General features: G+C 40.6%; 2 long non-coding RNA genes across 2 annotated transcripts; both read right to left on the reverse strand.

Annotated features, from left to right (window-relative positions):
• Positions 1-1,935: 1,935 nt before the first annotated feature.
• LOC115182548 (uncharacterized) lies at positions 1,936-13,220 on the reverse strand. The gene is made up of 3 exons (XR_003873807.1): positions 12,837-13,220; positions 12,059-12,157; positions 1,936-1,963 (listed from the first exon to the last, which is right to left on the reverse strand). It is a non-coding gene; the product is annotated as an uncharacterized LOC115182548 (long non-coding RNA).
• On the reverse strand, positions 4,743-5,565 carry LOC115182549 (uncharacterized). The gene is made up of 2 exons (XR_003873808.1): positions 5,075-5,565; positions 4,743-5,031 (listed from the first exon to the last, which is right to left on the reverse strand). It is a non-coding gene; the product is annotated as an uncharacterized LOC115182549 (long non-coding RNA).
• Positions 13,221-15,986: the final 2,766 nt, after the last annotated feature.

Genomic DNA, 15,986 nt, shown 5'->3' on the forward strand with positions numbered 1-15,986 from the left:
TTGGCTGCTGCAGGTCGGGTAGTTATCCAGAGGAGAGCAGAGGGAAGCAGATTTCCCTTGATGAGATTTGTCAGCAGAACATCCACTGAGGTTGACTCTGTGACGTCCCAACAGATCTTGTTCTTCTGGAAGTCTAGGGGCAGTCGGCACTCATCCAGACCATCAAAGATGAACAGAACTTTGTACTTGTCGTAGTTGGAGATTCTTGATTGTTTGGTTTCCATTGAGAAGTGATTGAGAAGTTCAATCAAAGTGTGTTTGTCCCCTTTCATCAAATTCAGCTCCCGGAAAGGGAATGAAAACACAAATTGAACATCCTGATTTGCTTTTCCTTCAGCCCAGTCCAGAATGAACTTCTGCACAGAGACTGTTTTTCCAATGCCAGCAACTCCCTTTGTCAGCACAGTTCTGATACGTTTGTCTTGTCCAGTTAAGGGTTTGAAGATGTCGTTACATTTGACTGCAGTCTCTGGTCTTGCTTGTTTCCTGGTTGTTGTCTCAATCTGTCTCAGCTCATGTTCATTATTGACCTCTCCTGTTCCACTCTCTGTGATGTAGAGCTCTGTGTAGATCTGATTGAGAAGTGTTGGGTTTCCTTGTTTAGCGATCCCCTCAAATACACATTGAAACTTCTTCTCTAGATTAGATTTGAGTTCACGTTGGCAAATCACAGCAGGATCATCTGAATCTAGAAATAACACAGAGGATATTAATATTACGTCTGTTTTAATGCCTACAGTATTGTAGGACTGTTATAACATTTTAAATTATAATCATTTATTCTCTTAACTGAATGTATATATGTGTAAATGTTTTCATAATGCATTACAGACTGGTGTGACTGATTATATTATTATTGGTATTATTGATGGTATTATTAATGTTGTCTCTCTCTGTCTCTCTAAATTAATCAACACAACACATCCCTTCTGCTACTTGATAAGGTCACTAGGTGTTGTGTTAAGGCTGCTACAATATCATTGAGTTACACAGCCACTTTAGCTGTACTTTAGCTACAGCTTTTAAATGTTATAAAACAGCATTCAACATGAGGCAGACAGATCTTACATTTCTGCAGTGTGTCAGCAAGCTCCTTCTGGTTCATTTTCCTCAGGACGTGCAGTGTGATCTTCAGAGCCCCCTCTCTGGCACTGCTCTCCTGCTTCTCATCTTCAGCATCCACCACTTCCTCATCCTGCTTCTGACTCTCAAAGCCTTCTGGGAGTTCTGGACTAAGAATCCTCTTGAACATCTTCAGCTCCTTCTTCACAAATGTAATCATTTTCTCTTCAAGCAACTGAAATAAATCAAGTAAATATTAAGCAAGAGAAGAAATGCTTTCTCATTAACACAATAATGAAAAATTGACAGATCAACTTTACTTGAGGAAAACAAAAACAAATGTTCATAACAGGACCACATACACTGAATATGGAGGCCAGGTCTGTTTGATGACTGTGGGAAGACTGACCACTGAGAATCTCTGACTCTGATCTCTCCTGTTGGTTTCTGTGGACAAAACATGAGATTACATCTCCTCATCCAGGGAGTACACACACACACACACACACACACACACACACACACACACACACACACACACACACACACACACACACACACACACACACACACACACACACACACACACACACACACACACACACACACACACAGGGAGGGAACGTTGTGTTTGTTTAATATTGTTTTAGGACTATGAAAATGGACTAAAGGATTAGCCTATGGATTATGAAAACAACCAAAAGAAATGTGAAAATGGGAGAGGAGAAATGACTAGAGACAGTGTTGTTTAACTCACTGACCATGACCCATGAGTTCTTCTTACCTTTGTTCAGTAGAAAAGTCTCCCTCTCTAAAGGACATAGGTTTACCCATAGACCAGTCACTCTTCATGGACACACAGCTGGGTCCAGAGGAGGCTGGTCTCTTCTGCTTGATTGGTCTTCAACACAACAGAGACAAATATTACATTTCTCATCTACTCTGAGCTCAGATGGGGAAACATAAGAAGAGTTTCATTCCAAAACACTATATATCACTTTTTAGAAATGTTGGTAAATTAGCTTTTATTGTTTGAAGAAGTTATGAAAGAGATTGGTGTGTTTTTCACTATCTAATCATGGCATGTGGCTGTTCAATGACAGACATGTATTTTTTTTTTTTAATCTATCACTTGATGTTTTCATTTCATTTTTGCAAAATGCTATATAACTGCTAGGTTTTACACAGTAATAATATATATCTGCCTCTCAGAGAAATCAGTAGTACTGCTAGGTTTAACACAGTAATAATATATATCTGCCTCTCAGAGAAATCAGTAGTACTGCTAGGTTTAACACAGTAATAATATATATCTGCCTCACTCTCAGAGAAATCAGTAGTACTGCTAGGTTTAACACAGTAATAATATATATCTGCCTCTCAGAGAAATCAGTAGTACTGCTAGGTTTAATACAGTATTAATATATATCTGCCTCACTCTCAGAGAAATCAGTAGTACTGCTAGGTTTAATACAGTAATAATATATATCTGTCTCACTCTCAGAGAAATCAGTAGTACTGCTAGGTTTAATACAGTAATAATATATATCTGTCTCACTCTCAGAGAAATCAGTAGTACTGCTAGGTTTAATACAGTAACAATATATATCTGTCTCACTCTCAGAGAAATCAGTAGTACTGCTAGGTTTAACACAGTAATAATATATATCTGCCTCTCTCTCAGAGAAATCAGTAGTACTGCTAGGTTTTATACAGTAATAATATATATCTGTCTCACTCTCAGAGAAATCAGTAGTACTGCTAGGTTTAATACAGTAATAATATATATCTGCCTCTCAGAGAAATCAGTAGTACTGCTAGGTTTAATACAATAATAATATATATCTGCCTCTCAGAGAAATCAGTAGTACTGCTAGGTTTAATACAGTAATAATATATATCTGCCTCATTCTCGGAGAAATCAGTAGTACTGCTAGGTTTAATACAGTTATAATATATATCTACCTCACTCTCAGAGAAATCAGTAGTACTGCTAGGTTTAATACAGTAATAATATATATCTGCCTCTCAGAGAAATCAGTAGTACTGCTAGGTTTAACACAGTAATAATATATATCTGCCTCTCAGAGCGATCAGTAGTACTGCTAGGTTTAATACAGTAATAATATATATCTTCCTCTCAGAGAAATCAGTAGTACTGCTAGGTTTAACACAGTAATAATATATATCTGCCTCTCTCTCAGAGAAATCAGTAGTACTGCTGGGTTTAACACAGTAATAATATATATCTGCCTCTCAGAGAAATCAGTAGTACTGCTAGGTTTAATACAGTAATAATATATATCTGCCTCTCAGAGAAATCAGTAGTACTGCTAGGTTTAATACAGTAATAATATATATCTGCCTCTCAGAGAAATCAGTAGTACTGCTAGGTTTAATACAGTATTAATGTATATCTGCCTCTCAGAGAAATCAGTAGTACTGCTAGGTTTAATACAGTAATAATATATATCTGCCTCTCAGAGAAATCAGTAGTACTGCTAGGTTTAACACAGTAATAATATATATCTGCCTCTCAGAGAAATCAGTAGTACTGCTAGGTTTAACACAGTAATAATATATATCTGCCTCTCAGTGAAATCAGTAGTACTGCTAGGTTTAATACAGTAATAATATATATCTGTCTCTCAGAGAAATCAGTAGTACTGCTAGGTTTAATACAGTAATAATATCTGCCTCATTCTCAGAGAAATCAGTAGTACTGCTAGGTTTAATACAGTAATAATATATATCTGCCTCACTCTCAAAGAAATCAGTAGTACTGCTAGGTTTTATACAGTAATAATATATATCTGCCTCTCAGAGAAATCAGTAGTACTGCTAGGTTTAACACAGTAATAATATATATCTGCCTCACTCTCAGAGAAATCAGTAGTACTGCTAGGTTTAATACAGTAATAATATATATCTGCCTCATTCTCAGAGAAATCAGTAGTACTGCTAGGTTTAATACAGTAATAATATACATCTGCCTCACTCTCAGAGAAATCAGTAGTACTGCTAGGTTTTATACAGTAATAATATATATCTGCCTCTCAGAGAAATCAGTAGTACTGCTAGGTTTAATACAGTAATAATATATATCTGCCTCTCAGAGAAATCAGTAGTACTGCTAGGTTTAATACAGTAATAATATATATCTGCCTCACTCTCAGAGAAATCAGTAGTACTGCTAGGTTTAACACAGTAATAATATATATCTGTCTCACTCTCAGAGAAATCAGTTGTACTGCTAGGTTTAACACATTAATAATATATATCTTTCTCTCAGTGAAATCAGTAGTACTGCTAGGTTTAATACAGTAATAATATATATCTGGTTTATAACAGTCAAATGTGATCTACCGTCTCGATTCAGTCTTATGTAGCAAAAGATTCCAATAGATGGGAACATAAGACCACAAATGATATTTCAGAATATTAGTTTAGTTTTCTCCCTGGATACACCACCACTCCCCGCGCTTCTTTCTGTCCCTTTCCACACTGCTAACGCAAGAGGAAGGACTGAAAAAGCATTTAACAGATTACTGTAAAGTAATATTATTATGATTCATGTTTATTATGACCTGTTTTTATGCTCATGTTTTACACTTCATTAATATAACGATTATCAATAAGCCTGAACATTAATTCAGTCATCTCTGGTCGAGAAATACGTATTTTCCCAGTACATTCATCAACCAGCATCCACCTGCTCTGCCTTCTCGCACATGAAGTCAACTCAGCCCCGCTAAACAGCTGGTGTCTTCACTTCACTCTCACTCGCCTTCTCAAGGGGCATGTCGAGGTAAATTTACTAACCAGGAGGGTTGAATGATGTCATTTATTGGTGGGCTGGAAGACGCGCTCTTGTCTTTTCTATTCCGAGGTGGTTTACTCCCAATATCAGATATTAACATGATTTTTTACAATGTATGTACTACTGATTATCTACCCGGGGTTCAATACCTCACTATTTTTACCTCACTATTTACACCTCACTATTCAATACCTCACTATTTACACCTCACTATTCAATACCTCACTATTTTTGTTTCTCTCCCAAAATCAACACAGCCCTAATATGAGATATATAACTAACTAAAGTAATGAGTGACCATTTTAGAAAATCATGGGACATATAGTCTGTGGTTGCATGCTATTTTATGTCAATCATATTGCTGCTTGTAGCCTATAACTGATGCTTCGTGGTCTTATGCTGCTATCTATTGAAAATATTTAGCAACTAAAAGTTATTAATTTACTTACAGACATTGGTGAGGCAGCTGAGAATTAAAATAAACGGAATGTGTCCAGCCTACTGAGGAGCCCCAAAAATAATATTCAAAAGTTTGGTCCTTGGATACAGAGGGGTTAAACACTAAAGTTACCGTCCATCTAGTGAAGAGAGGAGAACCGGACAGAGGTAGCCAGCATCAGTCAATTAGAGAGAACTACGATGCTACTAATTAGTAACTAGCTAGCTTACCTAGCTGTACTGACTAGCTAGGATAACTAGGACGCTGCTGGTAGAGAAGCTAGCTAACTTACCGAGCTGTACCGACTAGCTAGGATAACTAGGATGCTGCTGGTAGAGAAGCTAGCTAGCTTACCGAGCTGTACCGACTAGCTTGGATAACTAGGATGCTGCTGGTAGAGTAGCTAGCTAGCAGGTCGTTTATCTGTCTCGTCTCGATGACGAATCCGGTGAACCACAAAATGAAACGAGGATAGAGAGTGAAATGATCTGGCTACACTCATACTGTCCCTGACCGTAAAGCAAAAAGATAATTGAACAATAAACTTCAGCGTTTCAACACTGTAACAAACTCAGTCGTTATTCCCCAAAATCACCTCAGCCCACTCTGCGCGTAACCGGACAATATGCTTGGCGCCACAATGTACGTGGACGCGGACAGTTCTATACGTGGACGCGGACAGTTCTGTACGGGGACGCGGACAGTTCTGTACGGGGACGCGGACAGTTCTGTACGGGGACGCGGGAAGGTCCAGAACGCGGACATGAGCAGTGCAACACAATCAACTAAACCCAGTCTTTACAGTGGGTTACATTAGTAATATTCATTTTTTATTATTATGTAAAACAAACATCATAAGTTTTTTATAACAATATTTTGAGATCTGGGCCCATATCCACAAAACGGCTCAAAGTAGAAAATTGGTCATATAAGTGCTGAGAAAAAAGATATTTTACACTTCTGGGTATAAATTAAAGCTATGCATGAAGTCTCTAGTCCCACCTAGTCGGCAGATATTTAGGACACATCGTGAGCTGTCCTAAGTAGTTAAGAGTTAACAGCAGGTGTCTTGATAATACTATAGAATAATGCAGTGAGTCAGTGGTTCCTGCACCACATGTAAATGCTTTGTAGTAGTTAAAAATAATGTTTTATATTTCTATATAATCAATCCATTAATAATATATGTCTTGTGCTTTTGGCAATGATTTATGTATAATACTTATGTATAACAAGTGATACCATGTATGTCTCCAAAGCATTTTGTCTTCATTTTGGCAGATTCATTTATGCTAATTTCTGAAGACTAACTCAGGTTTTCACCCAGTGGCTAATGAGTTGGAGCTGTAGCAGGAGTTGGACCTGTGGCTGAAAGGTGGCTGGTTTATATCCCGGGCCGGGCGCTGGAAAAAACAGGCGGAATTGATCTGACCACTGGAGGGCTGCTGGGTTCACATCTTCAAAACATTCACCTTTCATTGATCAGAACTCTAGAGGTTCTTCTTCACTGAACCCAAAAATATATATAACTTTTAGTGATTCCATATATTAAGGAAGTAGTAAGAAGACGCACTCTTGTCTTTTCTATTCCAAGGTTGTTTACTCGCAATATCAGATATTAACATGATTTTTATAATGCATGTTTACTAGAGTTGAGGTTCTGACTAGTAATAATTTACCCAGGGTTCAAAACCTGCTATAGTCACATTTTTTTTTGCTCTCCCAAAAGCAACACAGCCCCTATACAAGATATATTGCTAACTAAAGTATTAAGTGACCATTTTAGAAAATCATGGGACATATAGTCTGTGGTTGCATGCTATTTTATGTCAATCATTTTGCTGCTTGTAGCCTATAACTGATGCTTTGTGATCTTATGCTTCCATCTATTGGAAATATTTAGCAATTAAAAGTTATTAATTCAGGGACAGACATTGGTGAGGCAGCTGAGAAATAAAGTGTATTTTTCTTGTAAATTCATTAGATCAGTCTCAAACCTGCCCCACCTATCCCACACCAATTGCTTGCCAGGAGGCTAGTTCCTTTTGGCCATTTATGCAAGTATATGGCGAAGCGCGTTACGCATATCTGTGAGTTATGAAAGTTATGAAAACGAAGTGTTTTGCAAATTTTGAACTTACAATATGGCTACTAATACTGGAAAAGCTAAATCAATGCCCAAGTATAGAGATTTTTTGACGATATTCTTGCATACATTTTTTTTGAGACAACAGCTAAAGGAGAGAACGCTAACGTTACCTGCTAACGTTACATTAGACTGGTAAGTGAAATACGAGTCTTCATATTAATATTCTTTTATATTGTAAATCTGAAAGCCACAACATGTCAAAGTCAACATACAATATACACTGGCACCCGACTGGCACAGTTGTCTAACACACTGCCAGTACCTGGTTCGAATCCGTTTGTGATTGGGAGTCCCATAGGGAGGCGCACAATTGGCCCAGCGTCGTCTGGGTTTGGTCGGGGTAGGCGTCATTGTAAATAAGAATTTGTACTGACTTGCCTAGTTAATACGTGTCACATATTAGTTTGCAAACAATGTAAAACAAATAATAATAAAGCTGCATACAAACATGCTCTTTTATGTTGTCTTGAGTTAGGCAGCTCCTAAATGCAGGTGTTTCAGCCTTGCTCAGTGCTTTCTGTGGTGGTGGGGCAGCCAGAGGAAAATACTGAGCGTAGGGGTTGGTAATGATCTGTAGTTGCGCCTTGATTGGCTCAGTGTTCTGTCACTCATGGAGACACTACGTCACCACAAAATCTACAGGGAGAGCTCAAAAATTCAAGCCCATTGGGTGCTGCCATAGAGTTACATTAGAAGTGCCCATCCAAAAGGCTCAAGGTCATTGGCCACAGATAAAATTGTCAAATCACGTTATATCTACCATGGCTTTGATTGGACTGGTCCAATTCTGCGTTTAACCTGTCAAGGTATAGGGGGCAGTATTTTCGATTTCGGATGAAAAATGTGCCCAAACAAAACTGCCTGCTACTAGGGCTCAGAAGGTAGGATATGCATATTATTAGTATATTTGGATAGAAAACACTCTGAAGTTTCTAAAACTGTTTTAATTTAACCTCTCTGGGCTAGGCGGGACGTAATCGTCCCACCTACGCAACAGCCAGTGTAATCCAGTGGCGCGATTTTCAAATACCTTAAAAATCCTATTACTTCAATTTCTCAAACATATGACTATTTTACAGCTATTTAAAGACAAGACTCTCGTTAATCTAACGAATGTAAATGTCACTTTTTTTTACTTTTCGTCGTGACATTTTGGCCGCGCTTCCTACATTTGGAGTAGCTTACTGAACGCGCAAACAAAGGTATTTTGACATAAATTATGGACTTTATCGAACAAAACAACATTTATTGTGGACCTGGGATTCCTGGAAGTGCCTTCTGATGAAGATCATCAAAGGTAAGTGAATATTTCAAATGCGATATTAGATGACTCTAAAATGGCGGGTATCTGTATTGTTTGATGTCTTTTTCTGAGTGCAGTACTCAGATTATTGCAATGTGTGCTTTCCCCATGAAGCTTTTTTGAAATCTGTCACAGCGGTTGCATAAAGGAGATGTTCATCTATAATTCCTTGAATAACAGTTTAATATTTTATCAACGTTTATGATGAGTATTTTTGTAAATTGTTGTGCTGATTCACCGGCAGTATTGGAGGCAAAATATTTTCTGAACATCACGCGCCAATGTAAAATGCTGTTTTTGGATATAAATATGAACTTTATCGAACAAAACATACATGTATTGTCTAACATTGAGTCCTAGGAGTGTCATCTGATGAAGATCGTCAAAGGTTAGTGCATAATTCTAGCTGAATTTATGGTTTTTGTGACCCCTCTCCTGCTTGGAAAATGGCTGTGTGGTTTTTCTTGTGTTTTCGCTGTCCTAACATAATCTAACTTTATGCTTATGCCGTAAAGCCTTTTTGAAATCGGACAACATGGTTACATTAAGGAGAAGTGTATCTTTAAAATAGTGTAAAATAGTCATATGTTTGAGAACTTAGAATTATGACATTTTGTTGTTTTGAATTTGGCGCCCTGACATTTCACTGGCTGTTGAATAGTGTGAACCGTGGGTGGGACGGTAGCTTCCCAGGCAGCCCTGAGAAGTTAAGGGTCTCTTTTCCAAACTTTAAAGGATAAACATTCACATGCAACACCAAGGGACAGAAAAGGTTGAATACATTGGCCATGCTGTGAATCCAGCATGACTTCTGCAACGTTCAAAACAACTGGAACCTGGGAAATATCAGACTTCAGTGAGTTCAGGACAACTCTGAAAAAAACGAGCTCCAACTAAGAAAATACGGTTTGAACGGTCATCCAACTCGAAATTCCAAGTGGGGATCTCGGCCTCTTTCTAGAGCTCCGACCTGAAGATCACTGACGTCATCATTAGAACTTCCCAGTTCCCAGTTGTCTTGAAAACACCATAAATCCAGAGAATGATATACTTTGATGACAAAATTTGCCCACAAGGACCGCCGCGCCACCCCATCCTATACGAAACACATCCCTTATTTGAAGTGTTTCTACAATTCCCTATGGGAAAACTGTATGGTAGAAACATGTTTGGATTTTGACAGCAATGCTAAGAACTTACAGATAAATTCAAAATGAGAGGCTAAAAGGACAGAACTCTTGATGAAAATATCTCAAAAACCAACAGAGGAATTGCTAAAAACTCAACCAAAGAAGAAAAACAACCGTCTTTTGCACCAAGTATTCTGAGAAAACGAAAGCAATCCTGAAAAAGCACTGGAATAGTCTGCAGTCAGACAAAACAATCACACACCTCTTCAAGGAACCCCCACTGGTGGTCTAAAGCGTGGTCGCAATATTGTAGATAGTTTGGTGAGATCTGACCTGCCCTCTGAGCCCATTCAGACACTCTTGACACTCATTCCAAATGGGAACTACAAACGTGGCTCATGAGCACAGTGCAACAGCACTATAAAAACATCCATCTTCAGACATCAACATACAGGTAGAAAAATCCCTGTTAGAGGGATCATCTCATGCAAGACCAAGGGAGTAATCTATCTCATCACCTGTTCATGTGGGAAAGCCTACGTAGGACAAACGAAAAGACTATTAAAACAACGCATAGCTGAACACCGCAGCTCAATCAGGTGTAAGAACATTGACTGTCCAATAGCAGCTCACTTTGTTGAAGCTGACCATCCAATCTCCTCCCTCAAATACACAGGCATTGAGCATGTTGCTCTACCAAGGAGAGGAGGTAACATGGAGATCCTACTACTACAAAGGGAGGCTTACTGGAGATCCTGTCTAAAAACATAGACCCCTAGTGGTCTGAATATTGACTTTGATCTCAGGCCCTTATGAACAGTTCTCTGTTTTAAATGGATATATTATTTCTACAGCTTATCAGAGCACATCCAATATGTTCCCCTGTTGATGATGCTCATTATGCATTATGGTTGAACCAAAACATTACATTTAACAAATGTTTTTATTGAAATAGGAAACAATTAAATATGTGAAATTGAATAAAACAATAATGTATGTTGATGCTAATGTTATGTACAATTATCAGTTATGTTTCTATATGATAACAATAGCCTGATATATTCAATATGCCAAACTATTGTTTTTTTTAAGTTTCACTCAATTCATTCTATTTAACTTAACAATTATGACACACCCCTCACTATTGCCTTTGGTGGCACTAACTGCACTGTTCGTCTACATAACCTGGTTCAAGTATTCATGACATCACCCTGAAGAAGGCACAGTGATGCTGAAACGTTGGTAAATACCCAATAAATTACTAGGAGTTAATATATGGAGTGTGCTTATAGCTTATAGTTTAGCCGTTAGTCAGAACCTCCACATAAATAAACATTATCTGGGTGTGCGACAGCTCATGTTTTTTATTGGAAAAACTATTGGAACCATTTCCCTGTTTGACCACAAGGTGTTATGGGTATTATGACACCTCCACTGTGGGGCTCTATAAAACTATTGGAACCATTTCCCTGTTTGACCGCTAGGTGTTATGGGTACTATGACACCTCCACTGTGGGGCTCTATAAAACTATTGGAACCATTTCCCAGTTTGACCGCTAGGTGTTATGGGTATTATAACACCTCCAATGTGGGGCTCTATAAAACTATTGGTACCATTTCCCTGTTTGACCACAAGGTGTTATGGGTATTATGACACCTCCACTGTGGGGCTCTATAAAACTATTGGAACCATTTCCCAGTTTGACCGCTAGGTGTTATGGGTACTATAACACCTCCACTGTGGGGCTCTTTAAAACTATTGGAACCATTTCCCTGTTTGACCGCTAGGTGTTATGGGTATTATAACACCTCCACTGTTGGGCTCTATAAAACTATTGGAACCATTTCCCTGTTTGACCGCTAGGTGTTATGGGTATTATGACACCTCCACTGTGGGGCTCTATAATGCAAATGAAATGTGAGAATCTGGTGAATGCAGAATCTAGAGAATGCAACAATATTTGTTTCATCTTGCTGTGATGTTCTCAGTAAAATGTCATACGCTAAAATCTATGAATTTTAAATCTTAGAACAGTAATATTTTACACACCCATCATCCTTAATTTCTGAAGAAAAAAACACAAATGAGAAGAAATGGTGGATATAGTGTTTTGGATATAAACTCTTCATAAATTCTTTACAAAACTAATCTCACCTCTTAGATTTGGTGCCGTGTTCCCCAGAGACACTCCTTTTAGAGGCAGGGCCCTCCTCCTCTCTCTTCCAAGAGAGACTCATTTTAGAGCAGTGACCCCTAAACAGAGATCCAGCACGTTGGTTGTGATTAACACAGTGACAACTAATTATTGAATGTCAATTGTTGTATTTTATTCATTATCTCTTAGAAATAAAACATTTACTAACAGATACATCCAAACAGTCAGGTGATTTAATGCATCACATGAACATGTAGTCGTGACTGATATTTTTCACCTTTTCTCCATGTAGTTTAACTAATAATAATAATAACAACAATATAATATTAATAAGTCACTTTCTCTTTTAATAATTTATCTCATTCTAGTGTGTTGCTTAGTTTAACAGGTATGATATTATTATTCTGTTACTGAATTCAGTTCATAATAAGAAAAGTAGGTTCAGTGGTTTCAAACCAAATTACACAGGAAAGAGGAGCTCATTGTAATTTTGAAAACAAATTTTATGATATTTTGAAAGACGATTTACAACTTATACATAAAAAATATACAAATTGTAAAATAACCACAATATACGAATATATGAACAATATGTTTTTGAATTTGACTTGCCTACGCCCAGTTAGCGCCATTTTGTATGATTGAACTGTCACATAACTGTCCCAGGTGAAATGGACTGTTAGATCTGAGTGTTTTACTGTCAGTCACTATACTAAAATAACACCATACATTTAATTTCTCTACACACTTTACAATAATCCCTGGGAAGATTCTTACCTTGTAGCCTGAATTCACTACCAGAACATGTCAAGTCATTGAGATATTTTCCGTTGTTCTGAGAGAGCACCTTCCTGATAACAAGTGGCTCTGTATCTATGTTCTAGGTACAGTTGATCTTTGGATGTAATAATATCTGGTCAAAGTCTAGTGACACAACACCATAGTATATCATAAACATAACAGCAGTTGGCCAGAAAAGGCCATGGCATACTATAAAACAGGGTTCGTCAACTAGATTTGGCTTCGGGACAATTTTTTTCTGATTGGGCCAGAACATAATTAGCATATAATATTAGCACAATTAATACGCCTACACTATAAATTTAACAACATGTTTAACACATTTGATTAGTACATAGTACATTCAGTGACAATAAAATAATTTAGATCTGTAACGCCCTGGCCATAGAGAGGGGTTTTTTGTTCTTTATTTTGGTTAGGCCAGGGTGTTACATTGGGTGGGCGTTCTATGTTCTTTTTCTAGGTTTTTTGTATTTCTTTGTTTTGGGCTGTGTGTGGCTCCCAATCAGGCACAGCTGAAGTTCGTTGTTGTTGATTGGGAGTCACACATAAGGAGCATGTTTTTCCTTTGGGTTTTGTGGGTAATTGTTTTCTGTTTAGTGTGTTCGTAACAGAACTGTTGCTAGTTGTTTTTTGGTTTCTTTTTGTATAGTGTTCGTTAATCATTAAAACCTTTTATGATGAACACTCACTCCGCTGCACCTTGGTCTCTCTCTCACGACAGCCCTTACAGAATCCCCCACCAAGAAACGGACCAAGCAGCGGAGGAAGGAGAGGAACCAGGAGAAGAGCTATCGGGACTCATGGAGGTTGGAAAAAATGGAGAGGAACGTTCAGGATTCCTGGAGATGGGAGGAATTACTGGATGAAGGTGGACCATGGGCTCAAGCTGGGGAGTATCGCCGCCCGCAATGGGAGATCGAGGCGGCGATAGCTAAGAGGCGCTGGTACGAGACAAGGGAGCGTGACAGACACGAGAGGCAGCCCCCAAAAACATTTGGGGGGGGGGCACACGGGGAGATTGACGGAGTCAGGCGGTAGACCTGAGCCAAGCAGCGTGGTACTGGTAAGACACCGTGTTATGCTGTGGAGCGCATGGTGTCCCCAGTGCGCGTGCATAGCCCGGTGCGCTACATACCAGCCCCCCGCAAGTGCCATGCGAGTGCAGGCATCGAGCCAGGGTGGATGGTGCCAGCTCAGCGCGTCTGGTCTCCAGTGCGCCACCTCGGTCCAGGTTATCCTGCGCCGGCGCTGCGCACTGTGTCTCCAGAGCGCTGGGAGGGTCCAGTTCGCCCAATGCCTGCGCTCCGCCCGTGCCGGGCCAAAGTGGGCATTCAGCCTGGAGTGTGGGTAAAGCATGCATAAAGTAAGCATGTCGAGCGTACATACCAGAACTCCAGTGCTCCCCCACAGACCAGTTTATCCTGTGCCTCCTCCTCGGTCCAGGCCTCCAGTGGGTCTCCCCATCCTGGTCCGTCCTGTGCCTCCTCCTAGGTCCAGGCCACCAGTGGGTCTCCCCATCCTGGTCCGTCCTGTGCCTCCTCCTAGGTCCAGGCCACCAGTGGGTCTCCCCATCCTGGTCCGTCCTGTGCCTCCTCCTAGGTCCAGGCCTCCAGTGGGTCTCCCCATCCTGGTCCGTCCTGTGCCTCCTCCTAGGACCAGGCCACCAGTGGGCCTCCCCATCCTGGTCAGTCCTGTGCCACCTCCCAGGACTAGGCCTCCAGTGGGTCTTGCCAGTCCAGAGCCGCCAGAGCTGCCCGCCAGTCCGGAGCCGCCAGAGCCGCCCGCCAGTCAGGAGCCGCCAGAGCCGCCCGCCAGTCAGGAGCCGCCAGAGCCGCCCGCCAGCCTGGTGAGTCCTGTGCCTGTGCCCAGGGCCAGGCCTCCTTCATGTCTCCCCAGCCTGGTGAATCCTGGGGCAGAGCCGCCAGAGCTGCCAGAGCCGCCCGCCCGCCAGCCCGGAGCCGCCAAAGCCGCCCGCCAGACTGGTGAGTCCTGTGCCTGCGCCCAGGGCCAGGCCTCCTTCATATCTCCCCAGCCTGGTGAATCCTGGGTCAGTGCCGCCGGAGCCGCCATCGCCGCCCGCCAGCCGGGCGTAGCCATCGCCGCCCGCCAGCCGGGCGCAGCCAGGTGCGCCACCTAAGAAGGCGATGCCAATGGTGGAACAGAGGCCACGTCCCGCACCTGAGCCGCCGCCGTAAGAAGGCCCACCCGGACCCTCCCCTTCAGTGTCAGGTTTTGCGGCCGGAGTCCGCACCTTGGGGGGGGGGGGGGGGGGGTACTGTAACGCCCTGGCCATAGAGAGGGGTTTTTTGTTCTTTATTTTGGTTAGGCCAAGGTGTTACATTGGGTGGGCGTTCTATGTTCTTTTTCTAGGTTTTTTGTATTTCTTTGTTTTGGGCCGTGTGTGGCTCCCAATCAGGCACAGCTGAAGTTCGTTGTTGTTGATTGGGAGTCACACATAAGGAGCATGTTTTTCCTTTGGGTTTTGTGGGGGATTGTTTTCTGTCTCGTTCGTTTTGACCAGACAGGACTGTTAGCTATCGTTGCTGTTTGATGTGTTGTTTATAGTGGTTCATTTTATTAAATATTTATAATGAATCCACAACCTCCGCCACATCTTGGTTTTCTTGCGACGACAGCCGTTACAAGATCTGATTAAGTTCATAAAATCACCAATATCTCTATTCAATTATATTTTTTGGTTTATTTCTCTGTGTGTTGATTGGTGGGGAAAAACAGGTCTACGTAGCCTACTGTAGTCTACATTACTTTATTAATATCAACATTCATTCAGAACAATGAGCTTGATAGCAAGAGAACATGTCGCTCTCAAAAAGTAGCAAAAGGTAGATAATGAAAATCAAAGTTTCAGGGAAGAACGGACAGAGAGCTATGCATTCATCTGACCATCTTTCTCCAATGCCAAGCCAGAGTGTCTTGTTTGCAATGAAAATGTCATTGTTTGCAAAGAATTCAATCTCAGACGGCATTATGAATCTAAACATGGTACTTTCAAAGTGGCCTTCCCGCCCCAGGCAGAGGCCTGAAGCAGAAACACTGAAGCATTAACTACAACCTACAAACACGGCAGTAGAATCCTCCTCAGAAACACTGAAGCATTAACTA

This window comes from Salmo trutta, unplaced genomic scaffold, assembly GCF_901001165.1.
Source record: "Salmo trutta unplaced genomic scaffold, fSalTru1.1, whole genome shotgun sequence".
Classification (NCBI taxonomy): Eukaryota; Metazoa; Chordata; class Actinopteri; order Salmoniformes; family Salmonidae; genus Salmo; species Salmo trutta.